Source organism: Cololabis saira, chromosome 17, assembly GCF_033807715.1.
Source record: "Cololabis saira isolate AMF1-May2022 chromosome 17, fColSai1.1, whole genome shotgun sequence".
NCBI classification, from domain to species: Eukaryota; Metazoa; Chordata; class Actinopteri; order Beloniformes; family Belonidae; genus Cololabis; species Cololabis saira.
This window is the reverse complement of record NC_084603.1, coordinates 29,806,057-29,828,511: the sequence shown is the minus strand read 5'-3', so window position 1 is coordinate 29,828,511 and position 22,455 is coordinate 29,806,057. Positions and strand designations below refer to the sequence as shown.

The 22,455-nt window shown below is 40.1% G+C and overlaps 1 protein-coding gene across 2 annotated transcripts in view; it reads right to left on the bottom strand.

Annotated features, from left to right (window-relative positions):
- Window positions 1-21,095, bottom strand: part of peli1b (pellino E3 ubiquitin protein ligase 1b) — a 44,797-nt gene extending 23,702 nt beyond the window's left edge. Inside the window, exons 1-2 of one of the 2 annotated variants that reach the window (XM_061745658.1) lie at window positions 20,974-21,088; window positions 20,745-20,830 (exon numbers count right to left, since the gene is read on the bottom strand). The gene's annotated coding sequence lies outside the window, so the exon portion shown is untranslated. Of the gene's footprint in view, window positions 1-20,744 lie in introns of both variants that reach the window. The other variant, XM_061745657.1, reaches the window with a different exon arrangement.
- Window positions 21,096-22,455: the final 1,360 nt, after the last annotated feature.

Here is a 22,455-nt window from a genome sequence, read left to right as displayed (position 1 = left end):
GCTGCTACTGTGGATACTTATGTGTATGGAGATGTGTGTAGGGATATACTGTATTTTATTTATTTATTTTTTTATGTATGGAACAGCTGAGTATGTGTAAAAAAAAAAAAAAAAGGAAACAGTTGTAATACGTGTATATTGTATTCTATATGAAGTTGCCTAATAAAAACAAAACCCCCCCCCACCCCTCACACAGACCCCACTCCCCCGCATACACACCACAGACACATCATAATAATTAAAATGTAGAGTTAAAATAAGGGGAACTGCTGGTTATATTGACAGTAATCTGAACATACCCTTATTATGACAGAGAAGGAATAACACACGCCTGGAGTGTTTTCATAAGCATCCATATTTCCGCTCGTGAATGTGAGGAGAGAGAGGCAGGACGTTTATCATACACACTCAACAAATGAAGCACTTCCCTATACAAACACTGAAAAAAGACAATCAGACTTGCCTAACCTACAGCCAAATGTTAAAAATTTCTAAGAAATTGAGATATAACCGCCTTTGGCAGCGAGTCTCGTCCTTTCTGCTGATTTACAACCAACATGCTCCTATTTACAATCCTAATAAAGTGTTTCACAGCCTTGCACCAGGTAGTGTGAAGAGAACACCGAATTTAAAGTCATATCTCGCCTTCACAGCTAGATCTATTGATAACTGACAGCAGTGGAGCTACGAGCTGAAATCAGACTCATCACACGCTGTAAAAAGGCGGAACTGGTTTTACACGGGAATCACAACTCTCCACATGGACACGCAGCCCTGCAAGTGTATGCACAACACAGAAAAGTGTGTGTAAAATCTCTGCTGCGAACACACTCACAGGTGCGGGTCTCGCGGCCGTGTCGGGGATATCGATTAAGCTGTTGGCCCACTTGCCAGAACTGATACCCACAAATAGATCTGCACATGGAAGGAGGAAGAATGAGTCTGACGGCTGTTGCTCGTGCTCTTGAAGGCGGATATTATCTTTCTGTCTCTCAGCTTGTGGTTGAGTGGTAACAACTAAAACATTTTCTTTAACACCCAACTACTTTCCTTTTGGTCTGACTTTTCTCCACAGTTTCTGTTCACACCAGTTCACTTGGAGAGATGCACTCTCAGAGGGTTCGGTGTCTGAGCAGAACACAGAGGACACGACGCTCTTGAAATCATCGTATTTTGTTGACATCACATTAAGGATGACAGATGAAACTCCACGATTACAGTCTCTGGTGGTGGTGTCACTACGACCCGTATTCACGAAACAATCAAGTGTCTGCGGAGCGACACACAGGTCAGCAGGAAGGCGTCTGAGGCAGGAACTCTTATCAGCAGCCGCTCTCTCACCCTAAAACTTCACAGATCGGTGCAGTTGCTGATGCTCCAGATTCCCTACTAGGCTCCTAGATGGCTGATCTCTGCAACAAGTTTTGAGTCAACACTTTCATATGCGGCCCTGCAACATCAGCAGTACAGGTGTGACCAGAAACTAAAGGGCGTTTGGCCCTTTTGCATTTCATCATCATAAATAAATGCACTGTGTAGCATTGTGTTTTATAAACCTCAGTTTTTAAATTATATCTTTTTTTAAACTCCTTTAGTATGAGGGGAATTTAATCTGTGGCATAACTGTGCAGAGGTCGGTCTTCTTCACTGCTTCCCAATATCCTGCCTGAACAAAATACATGTTTAGTGTGATGGTATTTCATCAGGAATTACAACAAGAGTACAATGTCCAACAGTGATCTTTCTTTGTCTCTCTGTAGCTTTATTTTGTGTTGATTCAGAAAGTGTTTTCTACAAAATAAAGTGATGGTTGTTGGCACTGGGGAGGCTAAATAGTTACTATTTTTCCTATAAGCACATTTTCACCCATTGTTACTCGGGTTATCTTAGCAATAACATAATGCCTTTCACTCAAAATCTGAATGGTGCCATGTCTCATTAAAAGATTAAGCTTGTGCAGTCAGCCACCACATCTTCCTGGTCATTATGGTTGTGCACAGATATGATGCACAGATAGTAAGTTTGTTTCTTCCTGCTTGAAGCAAATATGAGCGAGGAGATCAAGTCTCTCATTCTCAAAATGATCACAGTTTCTGTAAAATGTTGCTGCTCTTTTCTTTACGCGTCTCTAGGTTTCTGAAAGGCCCTGAAAAAAACAAGCCTAATAGTTGAAAAAAATCAATTTGGCAACAGTTTACCGTGAGTAGTGTCTTTGTGGCATTGTACACAAGTATTAGGAGTTGAACTGAAGGTCAACACACAGCGGTAGATTTCCTTCTTTTGATAGTAAAGAATAAAGAAATGACATGGGGACGCGTACAATAAAATGGATGAGGTTGTATAACAGCCAGCAAGTAAGAAGTAGAAAATGTTCATTTTGTTTCATGAATAATCAATCCTTAAACTGTCTGAAAGCCGACATTTGTTGTACACATACATTGTACGTGTGTGTATAATTTCTTGTAAAGTGTCTCTGCAGCTCTACATGTTACAGAGCTCGACGTGGCTGCACGCCAAGTGCTGCCTAGATACCGAGACACACAGTCCTACAACAATAGAGTTCAGCCGGGGGGGCTGACTTGGCTGGCCGGTGTCACGGCTCGCAGCAGCATTCTGCTGACAGCAAGAACAGCAACCTTACATTTACAAAAGACCTTCGTAAAACTTTACTGCGATGAGTCACAGATGACACCTGCCATCCCCACTGGCTGCCAGAAGAGCTCAACACACGATAAACAACTAAACACTCAAACCGGCAGGAGCAAACATAAGCATATTTCTTCATTTCAGAAGGGAACGGGTCACGGCTGCTCGTGAATATGTCAAAGACCGGCACATACACGGGCCCTGCCCCGACGAAACGCCTCTGCTTCAGGCTTTGAATCCAGCACAGTACTTTCATTCTGAGTTAAAAAGAGGCCTGATGTTTGAAAAGCCTAGCGTTATCATAAGTTAAAGGGTGACACACTTTCAGGATCACAAGGCATGCATGGCTCTGCAGAAACAAAGTAACCCGAGGCTGTGTTGGTTTCTGTGCTGACGGGTCAGGAACCAAAAATGGGTCAGAAGAGACTCCAACAGGGTCATGGACAAAGACGACGCTAGAACGGGAACTAAGTTGTTTACTCGTTTTCAAATTCTTCCATACGTGCAGAAAAACCGAGGTCCTGATGCACTAAAACATCAAAATATCATCAATGACTCGCCTAAATACAATAAGACAGAAGAGATGATCATTTAGCTTGTTAGTTAGAATCATTCATGTTGATCTGTTTACAAGCAACCGGCTTTAAACGGAAATTAATAATGTATATATGAAGAAGAGCCCAGAAGCTTGGAGATTTTGCAGTAAAAGGGTGCTGAGTGATGGTGGATGCAGCTATGAATGACACTGGAGAGGGGAGCGGGAGGGAACGATTTGTGTGTGAATATTCTGATTGCGGCAGGCAAAAGTAACGACCCTCTCAATCCCTAAGTTCCCAAATATTAGGAATGTCTGTAAGTGATTTACTTCTGATTTTGCACCTGCAATTGCTTTCAAACTGTCAAACAGAGATTTAAAATCCAACACATAAGAACACAGAGGCGGATCAAAGGACCGCACATATGAGTAGACTTCTACAAAAAAGGGCTAAAGCTAAAAGTCCCTATTACTCCTCTGTCCTTAAAATACTTATCTGGGCATGACAATTAAAAAAAAAAAAACTTACTTCAGCATATTAGCTTCAATGGTTGGATGTGAGCTGGTCACAAAGGAAAATGTTTGTAGGATACAGAAGAAGAAGAAGAATAGTACACTTTAATAAAGATATTACCACTGGATTACTGTAAAGTGGTAATATCTAATGATATCTTACTGGTGAGAATTAGATAAATAGATAATTGCAGATGCTGGGAAACAACTCAAAGGCTTTGACATGATTCTGGCTTTCTGGACATAGGAAGTTAATCGTGAGGCGTACCTGCTGCAATACACTGGACCTGATCTTCAAACTCCACTTGTGATTAAAGCAGAGAATTGATGACCAACTGCACTTCCTAAACTGTTTGCCAGTTGGCAGGAAAATGAAATTCTTTTGACCCTGATTCACATTTGATTAATCACTTGTTTTCATTAACAATAATCAAGGCTGGATTCAGGGTTAGTGGTAGGGCTTCCCAAGTAGGGCTGCAACTTCATTTATTAACATCTGTTCCTTTCCTCAAGATTAAAATAAACAAATCCTCCAAACTTCTTACGCAGCACCTCGTAAAGGTGTTAAAACATAACCAACTGGTTATGTCTTCGTTTTTTCTGCTTCATTATAACGCTCATACTGTAAAGCCACTGACATTAGAAAAACTGGAAATCCAAATAAAGGAAGAAATAATAAAAAAGACTTGTGACTGTCAAAGCACCATATGGTGAAGATTATCAGTTATCAGATCATACCAGTATCACTGGCTCTCAGCACATACTACCACGCCAGCGCCTTAAAGCATCTCACACCTTTCGTGTCTCCAGAAAGCGTCATGCGAGCGCGAGGCCTTATCTCCCCAGCTGCTTCATACTGAGACGCAGCATCACATGCGCTTCAAAAGCTTCCAGCAACAGTTTTCCAAAAACAGAAAGTTCATCTTTACCTCCACCTCCTCTTCAGTCTTTTTATCTTTCTGTCCCTTGATTATCAGTTTCATCTCTTTATTACAAGTGGTTGGTGAGACGAGGGGACTCAATCTTGTGAAAACTGGAGTGTAAACATCACTTTCTTATATCTTCTGCCCACAGCTCACTTCACAGCGTGATGTGACAAAGCCAACTCTGCAATAAAAAATAAAACCACTCAGCATATGCGGCGCCTGCTCAACCTGGTGAGCTACCTGCCGCCAAGAAAGAGCCTTTTTGATGTGTACACTTTGAGCAAGAAGAAGAAAAAAGGAGCACCACATAAAATAGCAGCAACCTCAACAGAGTAAATGCTCAAGGGATTCTCTGATAACTTTCACCGCGGTCCCAGACCTTCATTAGTGTATTAACACAACAGCTTGTTCAAAGGAAAGGCCATTAAGAAAGACTGGGTAATGCAGATTTAATAAGACTTTATACATTCTCTGAGTTTTAAAACCTTGTCCCAACAGCAACGAGCTTGTAAGAAGCTGTGTCGTTCTCTGAAAACCAAAATAGTTGTAACAGAGCTCGGCGTCACGCTGCAGCGCACAGCGGTCGCCGCTGACCTCAGCGCTGTTTTTTGTTTTCAGTACATCAATATAAATAGCTGCTTTTTTGCCATCCTTCTACTTCTACAGTACTTTGAGTCCTCGTGGGAAGGAATTACTCCGTCACTGAACCACCCATGTACATGACCTCCAAAGCGGGAAAAAGACACAAGGCAAGGCAAGTTTATTTATATAGCACTATTTAACAGCACGGTGCTTTACAAAGACATTAAAACATCCATAAGAAGCATGATTTAAAGTTGAAACAAATAATAATAAAGAAAAATACTGTTATTATTATTTATATAACCATCATTGTAATTATTATTATCATTATTGTTATTACATTTTTTTATTATTATTAATAACAACAACAATAATAATAGCAATAATAATAATAAAATAAAAGTACCAGTGTAGAAAAGCATTAAAAAGTAATAATTAAAGACAAAAAGACATTACTTAAAAATAATTAACAAATTAGATGCAAGAAATAAAAGGTTGTAGTGCATTATGGGAGATTATTGAAATGCAGCAGTAATTAAAAAGGTTTTCAACCTTGACTTAAAGCAACAGCAATCTCAGCAGCCCTGATGCATTCTGGGAGTTTGTTCCACAGGTGAGGAGCATAAAAGCTGAAAGCTGCCTGACTGTGTTTGGTTTAAACTCTGGGTACAGAAAGTAGGCGTGACCCTGACGACCTGAGGGTTCTGGTTGGATCATAATGGACCAGGAGATCAGAGATGTGATTTGGTCCGAGACCATTTAGAGATTTATAAACCAGTAGCAGGATTTTAAAATGTATTCTGTGACAGACAGGAAGCCAGTGTAAAGATCTAATAACTGGTTATATGGTCAACTCTCTTGGTCTTAGTGAGGACTCGGGCTGCAGCGTTCTGAACTAACTGCAGCTGTTTGATGGATTTATTCAGGGAGACCTGTGAGAACAGAGTTACAGTAGTCCGGTCTACTGAAGATAAAAGCTAAAAAAAAAAGGTTTTTTCCAAGTCCCGCTGAGACATCAGTACTTTAATCCTCAATATGTTTTTTAGGTGATAATAGGCCGACTTCACTACCATCTTAATGTGGCTGTTAAAATGCAGGTCCGAGTCCAGAACCACTCCCAGATTTCTGGCTGGGCTATTTGTTTGTAGCTTTACTGCCTGCAGCTGAGTGCTGACTTTTAATCTTTCTTCATTGACTCCAAATACTATTATTTCTGTTTTGTCCTCATTTAACTGAAGAAAATTCTGGCACGTCTACTCTTTAATTTGATCAATGCATTTGATCAGTGTTTGAATTGGATTATAATCTCCTGTGAAATGGTTATATAGATTTGTGTCATCTGCATAGTTATGGTAACATATTTTGTTCTTTTTCATCATTTGAGTAAGTGGGAGCATATAGATGTTAACAACAGAGGCCCCACAACTGAACCTTGAGGAACTCCACATTTTGTTTTCATTAGCTCCAATTTGTAGTTACCTAGACACAAAATAGTTACTGTCTTTTAGGACTATAGCCAAGTGCTGTGCCAGAAAGTTCCACCCAGTTCTTCAACCGGTCTATCAAGATGTTGATCAACTGTGTTGCATGCAGCACTGAGATCACTGGAGTTACTGAGTTACTGAGTTACTGGATCACTGAGTGATCCAGTAAGACCGAGACTGAAATGTTGCCTCTATCCGTATTGGAGCAGATGTCATTAAAGACCCTTACTAGTGCTGTGATGTGGTTATACAGCTGTTGAAAAACAGCTTTTTCTATGATTTTACTAAGAAATGGGAAGTTTGATACGGGCTATAGCTGTTCATGAGTGACCTGTCTAGAATGTTCTTTCTTTAAAAGTGGCTTAATGACGGCTGTTTTTAGGCACTGAGGAAAGATAATTGAAAGCAGAGACGTATTTACCATGTCTAGAAGATCTGAGGCTATACAATGTGTAGCACTTTTAAAAAAGCCTGTCGGCAGAGTATCAAGGCAGCAAGTGGAGTTCAGGTGGTGTATGATGTCATCCAGGTGTGACTGGACAGAATTGTGTCATGATTTCTCTCACCGGACACAGAGTTGGCATATAACCTGCATCTAGCATGGGAGCACTGACTGATGAATGAAGGCTTTTGATATCTGCTTATCACATCCTTTAAAACGTAATGGATGTAAAGACATTTCAGGTTTTAAATCAACAACATTTTATAGAATATGTGTCACATTTTCATTCAGGTGAAAATGAACTGAACGCGCAAAAAAATTCAAAATAGACTAGCGAGTGGTGTTTTGAAGGGCTCTGCATGGCCGTCAGAGTCCCTTAACCTGAACCTTGTTGAGATTAAGAGAGAGACTTCTAAAGGAAACTTCATGCTGAAGAGCCTGTGATTTTAAGTAACCTTTCGCTGAAAGAAAAAGGACAAACGGACTCAAAGCAAGAGCGAAAAGATGGTTTCTGCAACAAAAAGCATTAAAATACTGTCATAAATAGAGTTTGAGCGATTATGAAATGTGCCAAAAACTATTGTCAGTCTCATATCATTTTTCTATTATGTAAAGTAAAATATGTTTTTAAAAATACATAATAAAAACAATACAAATACAAAATTAAAGTGAAAGTCAAGTTGTATTTTGGTTGTCTATGGTGAGAGAAATCTTAATTTCTGTACATAAAGAGACAAACTGTCATAACAGGAGAATCTAAATATGGCTATTTTGTAGGGCTGCACGATTCTGGACAAAATGAGAATCACGATTTTTTTGCTTAGAATTGAGATCACGATTCTCTCACGATTTTTTTCCAATATAAAATTTATTGCACTTATTACTTTAACTTTGCAACAGCTGAACAAAAATATAATAACAATAAACATCTCTTGTCTTCTTTACACAAACCTTTGAATAATTTAAACAATAATAACAATTTTGAACAATATTTGTTCCTCCCTGAGTTGAACACCCTTTCAGAAAGGGGACTTGTAACAGATCCTGTAGTTCTGAGGCAACAAATTATTCCTCTGGCTGCTTTTTGCTGTAATAGCTGACATTGAACATAAAAACAATAAACATCTCTCTTGTCTTTAAATAATTTTAACAATAACAATTTTAACAATATTTATGTGCAATATGTGTCAGGTGATGAGAAAGGTAGATGTTTCTCCAAATGTAATCCACAATCATTAACAAAATATAACAAACATGACAACATGATAGTTGACCATGACAGGACTACAACAACCTAGAACATAGGCCTAGTCCTTTTTTTATGCAGCCATCTTTTAAAAAAAAAAAATATATATATTATATATTTTTTTTTTTTTTTTTTTTTTTTTTTTTTTTTTTTTTAAATCGTCGTCATTTGGAAATGAGATTGCGTTCAAGCATGAATCGAGATCGCGATTTTTTAACGATTAATCGTGCAGCCCTACTATGTTGCTTTGTGGTCAGATGATTAAAACAAGAGTGGGCATCCCCAACTGAATCCAGCAAGTTTAGTTGTTGTGTAGATGTGAACAAGTCGAAGCACAGAGTAAACAAAGGTTGTTAGGAATGAGCTTGCTCAGCTGATCTACCTCCCTGTGAAGACTCAGACTGACCTCGCCTTTTCTAACAAAAGCTGTCTTTGTCAAATTCCCACTCCAAGCGGAGCTCCAACCCACTTGATCCCGGTCCTGTTTGCAAAGGAATATAAGCCGTCCAGCTCAGTGGCAGAGAAAACTCATATCCATCTACTTAAGCTAATGGGCTTTGAGGAACAAGCCCTCAAGAAAAACAGCTGGTTTCTGGTACAGTCACAACCTGCAACCAAAAGATTACTTTGGAGGCAAAACTGCTAAAACTTTTGTAGAATTTAAAAATACAGAAGCACATTTCTACTTTAACGTGTTGATATTTGATTTTCATAACAATTATCATATGCAAGCATTGCTAATTTAATATCATAATCCATCTCATTCAAACACATACAGGAGAATTAGCGTGTAAAAATAACTAAAAGTTTGCAGCAATAAACACCAACGTTTGTGACCTTTAATCAGTGAAGGTTGGTGGTAAATCCTCAATGGCCCACATGTTATTTCAAAGGGTCTGTGAACTACGCAGAGCAATCAAAGTTAAAAGGTGGAATGAACCACCAACAAGTGCCCTAAAATGTCTCCAATTGGCCTTCCATATGAGCACAGGCAGCCCCAAAGCAGAGACCTCGACTTCCTGCAACAATCACCAGATGCTTGGTGGGAAATCCAACTTCAAAAAGTCTTCAGTCGACCACAAGCAAAAGTTAAACCGGTGGATTTATCAGTCGGAAAAGAAGACTTGAATGTGTGTAGTTTCACACTGTGGATAGATGTAATTGTTACATCCTTTTTCTGAGCTTATTATGTTTGTTTATGAATGCTGTTAGCAAGATAAATAGACCCTTTTATTGTTACTTACTGAACATCTCGTTCAGCTTGAGGCAAGAGGGACAAGCAAATAAATAAATAAATCGAACACAACAAGACAGCTTTATGGATCTGGATGTCAGACATCTGTTTGAGGGCTTCAGATCAAAGGTTTTCTACAGTTTCTTGGAAGTGTTTTCATTGTTTTTCACAAGTGGTGACTAAAACGGAGCATTATACAGCACGTCAGGCCGGAGGGCTGTGGGATTTGTCCATTAACTTCATCCCTGGTGTTGCTCTCAAAAACAGTTTCATCCTAACAACGCTCAATAACAAGTCAAATCATGCGCCAGCCCTGAAATTAATGGTCGAGTATTTTGGAGATTTCCCTTTGAGAGTGGGAGTGTGTGCACAAACAGGGTATTTATGAAACAAAGCATGAGTGTGAGGATGTGTGGGTGCAAAAGCTGGATTCTATCCCGAGTTTGGTCTCTGTGTGTAGGGTTGCATGGATGGGTCAGGGGCGAGGAATTGCTTTGCACACTGGGAAGATTGGATGCTTGATGACTCTGAAACTGATCTGTGAGGAAGAAGGGGAGCGAGTAAACCTGAAACCAGATCCTCTTTTCTGGTCTCTTATTCTTGCTTAAACATGTCCAATCAATGACATCCCAATATCACGGGACAGCAAGGAGGGTCGTAGTCAGTATCATAATTTCTCAGAAAACCTCAGAACTTTTCAGAGATGCACTAGTGTCTCTGCTGTCATTATCTATCAGAAAACCGACCACATGATCAAAACTGTTCACCGTGGCAAACAAGACAACAGAGAAGAACCAGTTTTAGCTGTGTTCATTAAACCAACATGGTTGTGATTAAAATTTGATGGATAATATTAAGGAAAAAAGAAAGAGGAGTCCATTAATAGATTCAGATCACCCGGACACTGGATGTTGCTGATGAGTTTAGTGCCAAACAAAAACAACAAAACAATGAACAGAACAATAGATTGCTTTTGCTTGTCCCACACAGTTTTCTAAATTCACATTTGTTAATACTGAGACTGCAGTACTTTAATTTAAAGAAAATACTGGACGTTAACACTTGGTGTAGCTGGAAAAAAAAAGGTTTAATTTAAGACTGTCATTATTAGTAATCATTCAACTTTACAGTCAAAGTGATCTTTTATAGCTTTGTTTTCATAATCATCTTCATAGTCACAGCTGGTGAAACTAACAGAAATATCACATGTGCACACTGCCTAACACTGTCTTTAAGAGTTAATTGGATGAGAGACGGCGTAATCTCATTGTGTGCCTGTCTGCTGTTGTGGATCAAGTATCTATTGTTAAGAAAGACTAAAAGACAAACAGACTCTGTATGTGCAATCTGTGTGAATCCTTTACGGCGTAAACAGTCACTCGATCAGAGCATGTATTTCATGGATGCTTACAGACATAATTAAACCGTCATTCTACTTCTCACTCAAAAGCTGAATGGCTGGTGCCAAGATTGAATAAATGATTGAATATTGATGACTTTCTCACTCAAAATAACAAACAGTGTACAAAGCTCGGTTGGTTACCTTCCAAACTAACTGGATGACAAAACACACATTAAGGCGAACTCAATCAGTGTGTGACAACTGACTAAGGTTAATTTTCCATCCTGCTTATACTTTCCGAGGTGTGAATAGGCTCTAACACCAACTTTATTTTGAAATTCTAATGTATTTTTTCTTTATCCTTATATCCACTGTATATATTAATATTTTTACTTGTTTTGCTGCTCTGCAGCTAGCTCATTATCTCTCTGTTCCTCTTTAAATGGCGACTATCCATCTTGAATCCGGTTGATATGATCTAATTCATTTCCATTCTCGGGCCAGATCTCCAGCTCTGCCCTACATAAAAACCCAAAATGAGAAAACTGGCAGCCCAAAATCATTTCCATCAAAAGGAGCCATAAATCAGCAGAGGACCTCATGAAAGTAAAATTTACCGACTGATACTATGTTGCAGAAAATTAATGTAGCGTGAATTACATCTCCAGAAGCTCAGCAGGGTGTACACAGACAGATAAGACTTCATTATCAATACAAACCAGAGTGTGAATTCCTGACATGTATTGCTGAGTGGCAGCTGGAAATGGAATAACGTCTGAGAGTGCAAAAATTTGAATACATCTTCGTTATTATACATTACCTCCTATTCAAAAACAGAATACAAAAGGTGTACGCTGACATTTCTGTCTAAACATATGCCTGTAGCTGCGGCTGCTCGGAGGTGATGTACACCGAGTCAGCACACTAACGTGCACAGGAAGTCCCAATTCCCTGCCCACTCTCAGACAAGCACACTCCTCTCATGCTCAATGGTCCCTGGAGGCGTTCTCCAGTGTCTCTGTATGCACTGTATACACTGTATGCAAGTTCCTGCATTGTGTGTCAAAAATCACATGATCCAAATACACGAGCATGGAGGGGAAGGAGGGAAGGAAGGAAGGAAGGAAAAGATGATACGCTCAACAATCAAACAAAAAAAATGTATATGCTTCAGTCAATTATGTGAGGACGGTTCAATTACCCCCGTTGTTATGGAAACCTACATTATCACAAGACATCTACACTAAGTGGTTCAAGAGAAACCATTAGCCGGCACATCGTATCTTATAAAATTACACACACCAGACCCCCCCACTTCCCCATGTTGCATTACCAGTATGGTGACTCTAGTAGTGGTGACCGATATTAAGCATGCCAAGCTACTTTTAAGAGGATCTCCTATAGCTGTGAGTATGATGGAAAATGGGAGTAGTGTTTAACAAGGCCGATTAAAATAATCCACTTGGGCCAGATGCCAGGCACTTGACCCGAGGAAGCGTTGCCACAACAATACTCACACTCATGAACAGCCAGATATGAAATATGCGGAGTGGGTCAGGAAAAGGACATTAGAATCACGGTGAGGAATGTAAACCCAGAGCTGCGCTGTTGAAAGCAGATGTGAAGGTGGCACCAGAGGTTGCTTCCACCAAAACTCTTATAGGAATATAAACATATTGCATTAGCATGCTAAGTGCACCCAGAACGAGACCTTTCCTAGTGCTCTATGACACTAATCACATCTCCACTCATTATATGTGCGGAGACAGACTGGAGACGGACTCTTTGGTGCCAAATTCCTGTTGGGCATTAAATTAACTCACAACAAATTACTGGTTGCTCTGGAGCTCCGTGCGACTGGAGGACTGTCCGTGCTAAAGAGGGTCTTCGGTTTGAGCTCAGAAAACCGGCCGGATTGGTGTTCAAGGTCAGGCTTCAGGGAAACAGACTAAACTACATGTGATGCGCTGAATTAAATCAATCTGCTCTCTTGACCGGTTGTGTATTTTCCAACACTGCCCACTGCTCTGTGTAACAATAGAAGTTTAAGAAAAATCATTAAAAGATAGTGAAGGATCGGTTCATATTTTTCAATGAATAATGAAAGTTTGAGCTAAGACGTAACCACTTCTTCTGAAATTATTTCTTTGTTTTGCTTTGCCCCCTTTGTAATAAACCGTTAAGGCTGAATTATGCTTCTGCGTCAAAACGACGCCGTGTCTACGGCGTGTGGTTTTTGGACACGCAGAGGACACGCCGTCACATGCGCCGTCAGTGACGTGCACCTCCCGAAAATTGTAACTACGCGTCGAGGAGACGCCGACCACACGCAGACCGAGAGGGCTGTGATTGGTTCGTTTGAAAGCGAAGCATTTCCGGTTTCCGGTTTGAAGCAGTAGTGAACTTCCAGGGCTTTTTTCTTCGTTTATGTGTGATTTTTTTTGTTTTTGTTTTTTGCACAATAGTTGTCCTTATTTCTTTGATTTACTGTGACCGGAAAAAGTCGGATAAACCATTCAGAAAAAGATTGCTTACTAGTGGCCGCGGGGGGTACTGCACCGCGACCAAATGGAGAGACGGAGAACTCTGAACGATTCGTGACGGCATCACGGGTGCGCCATGTGCTCTGCGTGTGTGTGACGCAGAACCATACCCGCACCTTTACTGTTTTAGGTTTCAGGGCAGGTTCTCCGTCTGCGACCCACCCGGCATCACACTGGTTTTCCTGGGAGTCGTGCCTGGAGGAGGCTAAATGATGACGGAAAGCAAGGGGGGGTGTTGGCGTTCAAATTACAGTCTCATTAATGATTCAGTAGGAGGATCACAAATTGGTGTATACACATCTAAAACAAACAGCCCTGTTGGAGAACACGCAACAGGATATGCACCCAGACACAGTCTGAGGACACAGAAAAGAAATGACTCAATCACAGATGGATATAATAAAAGCACCAATGTGCCAGTGCATTACTGTGGGACTCAAGTAGTTGCTCTTGCTCTAAAATCAAGTGGACATTTAAACACACGTGGCTGTTTAAAAACACAATCATATTTCCATCAATTCAATGTTATTCTCATTCCTTTCGAAAATGTTTTCCTCATCTGCACTGAGGGTCAAGAGACACAGAGGTTTGTATGCTAAACAGGCTGCAACGTCCCCCAAGGCAAATACATGATTCACAGCAGGCCAAACAGATGAGAGTGACTTGACTTGACTTGCTCCAGTCGACACGTCGTGTAAACAGATACGTCACCAACCGCCTAGACAACCGAGTGTTAACAACAATCTGACCTTCCTGAAATCACATGACAGCAGTGCTCAGAGGTTCGGAGTATGTGAGAGACCATACTTTTTTTTTAAAGCTGCATAAATATATATTTAGGGGAATTTGCAAGCAGGCTTTTAGTGCTGTCGCCTATGATAAATATAGCTGACCAAAGTGCCCATAAAGCCTCCGGACTGAAGATGTTACTGAGGTGTGCAGTTCTCCTCTAGGAAACGCATAGCTTCGCTCTACGTCATAGATCACCGTGCAAAACAGAGATGTGACGGCGGCAGCAAATATTTGTTTCTTACATAAGTACTCTGCTTTCTGTCTATTCTGCATTTTATCAGTTGATGATAAATGAACGCTGGCGCACACTGCTGGTGAGCTGCACACGCCGTTTCATTCAAACCCTGAGATTCCACGTTCTCGTTACCATGACGACTTTTCTTTTGTCATTTTTCATAAACGGTCATCTCCTGGCTCGTGCAAAGAATGTGTCTGTTTGTTATTGTGAGGAAGTACAAGTTCATCCACAGGCAGTGTAGGGTTAAATGCAGGAGCAGCAGCAGTGTTGCGTTTGTTGATTTTCCAGTCTTCACTGGTACACCAAGAACAGCCCATTGTTCCCGCAGCTGTCTCTAACTCAACTTGGGTTGCTTTCCTGCACGTAATTAATTATTTAGAGCGTTTATTACTGAAACATTTGGGCTATAAAATGCAGAGATAGAGCAGACGCATGAGATGCTAACCAAAGCTTTCTTTTAATCTAAGCTACAAGTCACTACAGGACAAAAGAAAAAAGTTTCTTCAGTTACAAGCTGAGGGCTGACTCATATTTTCATGCACCTTCCTTTCCTGTTCGGGTCCATGCAGTGTTGATGAGGGTTGCATTTTTCTTGGAAGGCGAGAAGCCCGTTTTTCTCTGGGTTTAATTGTACACTCGGTCACACTTTGTATTCATTAATCTTCTGACCGAATGAAATGACCTGGTGCTTTAATGCTGCAACCACGCAGCTTCGGCTGCGTTTACGGATCTCCTCTACCGCCGACTTCTGACTCCTCCAGGACATTTTAAAATTAAGCCAACTAACCATTTGGGTAAATAAGTTAGACCTAAACTGTCTCTCTGCTATAATGTACAATTTAAAACTGATTCATTTGATTACATTTACAATAATCTATTATAACTTCAACATTTGTTTTTTAAAGAGCACAGACAAGGACAACCACTCACTGGGGAAGCCACAGTGTCAATAAGCTCCACAACCAGCTGTGTGTGTGTGTGTGTGTGTGTGTGTGTGTGTGTGTGTGTGTGTGTGTGTGTGTGTGTGTGTGTGTGTGTGTTGATGTAGACTCTACCTCATTTGACACAGGAAGGTTAAGGCAGGAAACGGTTATCAAGCACGATCAGAGTGTATGAAAATGTTGTCTGCAAGTATTTGAGATGCTGCGTGTGTGTGTGTGTATGTGGGTCAACCTGTCCATGTGTGTGTGCGTGCCTAAGGGGGTAATTATACAAGCATAGTTGCAGTCACCTGTGCAAACAAACCATGCAGCAAAAACAAAAAAAAAAGAGATCTTGAAAATTCAGTCAATCCTCTCTAGTTTTATTTATTTTTTTCCCCTCATAACTTCCCCAGCACTTCAACTAAGGCCCTCAAAGAAACACACCGGTCTTTATGAGAGACACACCCAAACATAAAGGTAAAAAATATAGCAAGGTTGACGAAGCCTCCGAAAACTTTGTGTTACATAAGAAATGCCTGTGTCAGGAAGTCCTGCTCTCTCATAATCTATTAAGGCCGGTAAAACAGGAAATACGCTCAATTTTCCTAGTACATTCGCCTAAACAGTGTTAGTGTACGAGGATTTAGCACCCACATCACAATGAATGCATAATGTGCAGTTGTCATCACTTAAAATATGGATTGAAGAAAGATACACAAAGGGACACTATTATTTTACAGCATGTATAAAAAAAAGTAACGATTTTCTTTATTTTGCTCTTTCCCAGTGGAGCCACAGGAGTTAAGACATTGCATAGATTTACTATGATTTTATTTTGAAATGTTCAGGTTATTTTCACATATTTCCACTCTTTGTGTCAACACATCTCTTCGCCAAGTTCTACGAATAAGGATGCTATTCATGTTTCCAACTGCCATACTGTTAAATTAAAAAAGCTACCAAAAAGTACTGAACGACCCAGCAGCTTTTTAAAAGATGCTGAACGGTCTCACTCTGCTTCACACGTCCCTCTCTTTTCTGACTCACAGATTTTTCTGCGGGAGGGACAGCCTTTGTGAGGAGACGAATGCAAGAGACATGATGAGAAATGTATTCTTCATTCTCTGTTAACAAAATGGGTGACCAGACTCAATGCTGTGCAGAATTAAACTACCAAAATAGCCCCATAAATGAAAAATTGGATCTTCAGAGGAGCTACAATAAGATGGATGGAGTGGTGGTGCGCTCAGAGTTGGTGAAAGAACAACGTATCTGTGTAAAATCTGTGTTCAGCTATCGTGTAAGAGTATTCCCTCTGCCAAAATATATCTCATACATTACCTTTTACAACTATATGTATAATCCTTACAAGAGGTAAAGCCATTGCACTCAAGGGACCGTATTCATCCATAATCCACATGTTTTATAATGATACAATGGCTCTGCAGCCAGTTTACATAATTCTCATGAGAATGATGATGACCTGCAGGGAATATTTCATTAATTTGAGATAAAAACAGATGGAAAATGGAGCATTATGTCTGATGCTTGTTTACTTAGTGATTTATTGATGTTACACCTTTATGCTTAGACTCAAGAGTTACCTCTCATGGGGCAGCTGTTTCACTGTCATCCAACAATATGTAATGATGCTGCAGTTTTTGATGCATCCCCCCAATGCAAACTGAACTCTCTTAACTATTCTGTTAGACTGTAAGTACAGCGAACACAAAGGAACTATGCTCCAGAACCAGGGTGTGGGTTCTTGTAGTTAAATATATATATATATATATATATATATATATATATATATATATATATATATGCTGCAATGACCTGAGCTGTGAAGACGTGCTTGAAAAGGGTTGTTTTTCATTACTGTATCTTAGTGGTATTCTGAACAAAACATCTCACAGATATTTCAAACAAAAGATAATTTACAAATGATCAAAAAAAATAAAAATCTTGGTTTCTGAAACTTTCCATTGGAGAAAGATCTTGTGGAGCTGTCAAATGTGATTTTGACATGAATAATTTCAATCAAGTGTATATGAATGAAAGTAAGCAAAAGTAGTAATATTTAATTTAATTCAGTGCATCAAGTGTAATTTAAAGGCAGTACCAAAGTGAACAGACTGATGTATCCTTGAAACACACAACAGTGTAACCCATCATCTCAGCTATCGATGACTGCCTGGTCAGAAAAATGTACAATCAGTTACAAGAGAAGAAGAGTGTAAAAACTTGCTCAGAGCACATGCTGCCTAAAGCAACATTATGGAAAACTGCTGGTGGTTTAATGCTCCCCCTCCTCTTTTATTTCCTACCATGCAGAAACAAGGCCATAAAAACATGCCCACTGTCTGACCCACTTTCCATGATAGACGTAATCTCCCTGCACAAACTTCAGCCTGTTTACCAGCCCAGCGGTAAGTAAGCCGGACCGGGAGGAGTGAGCCAAGCTTCTCAAACGCAGCAGGAGCAAAGCTGCCGCTCAGCTGTACAGACGATTACACCGCCGAGGTCACCGGAGCTCCCTCGACAAACTACACATAGCAGAGGCACGTGCACGCACAAAGATTACTGAAAACACAAAAGCATTTTCACACGACATACTTAATCAGTGTGGTTCAAAAGGGATGCAGCTGTTCGTGGTTGGTTTCAATCTCAAATGTTTTCACTCAACATCAAGATGGAAACCACCACGTGAATGAATGTCAGCGTTTATCTTCTTCTGTGAAGGGGAAATGTGATAAAAGCAGTTTTTATTTTGCTTACATTTATCTCAGCTTAATGACCAATATTACAAATGTGATTCTGCAACAGTTGATGTTAGCTGTGACAACGTAGTATTTTCAGCCAGTTTGTCTGTTTGTCTGTTATTGTGTTTACGTGGTCATGAACTCACAAAAATACACTTTCGAATACTCTGACAGGTATTCATAAGAATGTCTCCAGGCAGAGTTAGTCAACATCATAGCGTCGCAAATGTGCAAGATCTTAAAAGGAGAGTTTCAGGGTGTGCCAGTAAGATCAAAAAGATTAAAATCCACCATATTTTAATTTTGCTGTGTCTTTATAAATCACCTAGGAAGCATCTCTACCTGACAAATAAATATATGATAGTTTATACAACAGCTGTGGTCCAACAACACGTTGACATTACTGCTGGTGTGATCTCCTCTGATGTTTTTCTTCGTGCACTCTTTGCTCAGAAACAGAACCGTGCTCTGCTTTACATTTCAAAATGTGTTTTCTAACATTTCTATCACAGCTATGATTTCAGCAAACCTACTATTCTAAGAAATAGCAGAGGTTGAGGACAATATTTAGACAAAATGAAGTGCTCCACCCATCAACGTACATAACATTTTTGCAGGAAACTCACAACCCTCTAAGAAATAAAGAAATTAAAAAGTTAAAATTCAACTTGACAAAAATTTGTTTTTACTTTAAAAAAAATGTTTCAAATTACATTAATAAGTTCACAACATGGATATAGTCAAAATTAATCCTGCAGTGTATTCACTTCAACATTGATTCAGCAACACCCCAAAAATCAATATAAATGCAAACACAATACTTATTAGCAAAGGTACAAAGGTATTTGAGTTTAAATGTCCCACTGAATCCAAAATCTTGCAACGATAATACTAGAAATTAAAATTTTAATGAATATATCTAAACATGATAAAAAAAATTGGTGTTATTAGAGCTTTTTGTTCAGCAAAGACAAAGCTGAGACTGAGAGGCCTCTACATGTCCCCACTGAGCAGATCACGAAGCCTCCATTAGGACATATGAGCTGTCTCTGCTCTCCCGTTTGACACTACCAGCTTGGGTTTCCTCCTGAAATCGAGACTCTAAACTGAGCAGATGACCAAGATAGACACACAATAGGAACCACATACACACACACACACACACTGATATATATATAAATATATATGCAACCTATCTACTGTACATCTTTCTGCAATATCTGTGTGGTCACATTTATGGATTGACCTAAAATATTCATTGAAATTCCTGCTTTTATTTGCAGTAAATTCATTGCAATTCACAAGGCCTATACTGTAATGTTTTCTGCAAAAATGTACCTGTAGGTATAATCTTTACTATTCTGTTTTTGCTGCTGTTTTGTTTGATTCTTGTTGCACTACTTTAACCGAAGACCAGAGAAAAGCAATTTCATGTTACCAAATTGTACAAAATAGTGCTGAAAAGTTCATATTCAAAAAGTGGTGAGATGAGAGTTGCATGCTAAAGTATCTCATCCTGATTGTAGCTTTCTCACACAGTACCATACAGTTTAAAAAAATAAATCAGACATTTTACTGGTCGGCAACACTTAAAAGGAAGCAATGTCTTAGACAATATCAGTGACCAGCTTTTCACAAAGCTCCAGATTACTGATTAATCAGAACAGAGCCACGCAGACAATAGGAATAAGACAGGGGTCGTGCCTGTCGTGAAGACACAGCTTTGTCCGTCTTTTAAAGGGACATTTTAATGCCTCGAAACTGGGACAGATGGGAACAGATGGGAAAGATCCCAAATAGAGAAGAAAGAGAGGGGCAAAAAGAGGGTGAAAGCAGTGAAATGAGATGAGCCTCCAAACAGGGGGGACTGGGACGGGAGTTGGGGGTGGGGATGGTGGTCATTAACTGGCTATCAGGCTTAGGTAATGGCAAGAGTCCGTGCCTCTGCTTTAATTCCTTCTCAGGCAGTGCTGCCTCCCTTTTTCACCCAACCCTCCCCGTGACAGGTCAGCACGCATGATGGATGTGATGCAAAGCAATACCTGCATCTCTGGAGGCTCCCCAGCACAGACAGACACCAGCGAGACAGAGGCGTTATCTCCACCTAGGCTCCGATTTTAAACTGTGATAGCATGAAAAACACCCAAAGCAGGTGCATACATGTGCGACTGTGCATGTCACAGACACACACACTGTAGCAGGCTAGACAAAGGTCTGTGTTGTGCGGCTGCAGCGCCTCTGCGTTAAACCGACGCAGAGCCTACGGCGTAGGGTACGCGTCGCCGCGTTCCCTACGCCGTAGGCTCTGCGTCGGTGTAACGCGGAACCATAAATCAGCGTTGAGTGATAGGACATTACCAAATGAGGCGAGGTGGCGTTAATGAAATGAAACTGTCTCAGAGCAGCTGACAGCACAAAGAAGCAGGTGACACTGGATCAGAACAGGGGATAACAGGGCTGGCTAGCGCAATCCCGCGGCCACAGCAGCACATCTAGTGAATTACGAGCTGAATCAGGTGTTCCTGTGTGTACTCACTGGTAGATGATGAGGTCCTGTCGTCCCGAGCCTGCGGGCTGCAGCTCCTTCACCAATATAACTACTTGTCCCAGCTAGCAGGCTAGCTGCCGTCCCACCGGCACACAAAAAGAAGGAGATTTCACATTAATTTCTCCACTGAGAAACCATCAATTCACCCAGCACCGTGTCATTTAAAAAATAATAATGATAACGTAAGCCAATGGACGTTTGGGTTTCTCTTCACTACCTTTCTGATAAAGTCAGACTCAAATAGTGGTCGTGAGAGGTTTTAAAAAAGAGAAATTCCTCGGTGCGTGGTTTTAGTGCCAGCCTCCCTCGGTGCGCTGTCCTTTGTTGTGAGCATCTCAACGTAAACACAGCTCGTTCTCCGGCTGCGCGCCTGCGCGCCTGCGCAGTGGGAGGGGACCAGAATGACGTCTCCGCAAAGCATGTTGGGAATTGAAGTATTACTCGTACTCGAAAGAAAGCACTGCAAAAAAGTCGACTTTAAATTAGGGTTGCCCAGGGGCGTCAATTGGGTATGGCAAGGTATGGCAGCCGCCACACCTTGGCTTCAAGGGAAAATGTAAATGTTTGTTTTTTAAATACATTTATGGAATTACTCTGTGTCTATTTGTATTGATTATTCTATTACTTAATACATATAGAATAACTACAAATGCAAATCAGAACAACATGATCGATTTCACTAGTTATTATACACTGCAAAAACTCAAAATCTTAACAAGAATATTTGTCTTATTTTTAGTTAAAATGTCTAATTTTTAGTTATCTCATTACATTTAAGACAAGACTCAAAAACAACCATTTTCACCTGTTTCAAGTAAATTTTCACTTAAAATAAGTAGAAAAATCTGCCAGTGGAACAAGATTTTTTTGCTTGTAATGAGAAGATAAATCTTGTTCCACTGGCAGATTTTTCTACTTATTTCAAGTGAAAATTTACTTGAAACAGGTGAAAATGGTCAAATAAGTTATTTTTCTGGTGATGACTCTTGTTTTAAGTGTAATGAGATTTTTTGACTAAAAATGATACATTTTAACTAGAAATAAGACAAAAATTCCTGGTAAGATTTTGAGTTTTTGCAGTGAGCGAGACTGCATTTGAAAAAGTTCCAATTTTCTCGACCACACAGATAAGCTCCATAGCAGACTTCTGTGATGAGTATTTGCTGGACGTGTTGATTGATACTCTAGTTAAGTTCTGTGACTCGTAACCTTGCCATACCTTAGCTTCAACTGAATTGATGCCACTGGGGTTGCCACCTTTCAGAAATAGAAATAAGGGATGCCCCGATTTCAGCAGCGCAGGCGCCAAAAAAAGGGACATCCCCAAAACTTCTAAACTGCATAGAAATGTATTTATTTTATATGAAAAAACAAAATGCTTTGATTTAAAGTTTAAAGTGCTTTAATAGCATTTAACTTGCATGACTGTACAGACAGCCAACCATACTAGCAACTGAAATAGCCTCCTATGATGTGTACGTCCATCAGCCCAGATATAACCTACAGGTGAAGGTCGGAACATTAGAATATGGTGTAAAAGTTAATTTATTTCAATAATTCAACTTAAAGCAGCACAACGTAACTTTCAGCTTTTCTGAGTTTGGCGGCATCTTTTGGACAAAAGCGGTAGTGTTTTACCAGAAAGAACACTACGTTTCCCATGAGCACCAGCGCGTACTGCCGGAAAACTCCTGTCCCG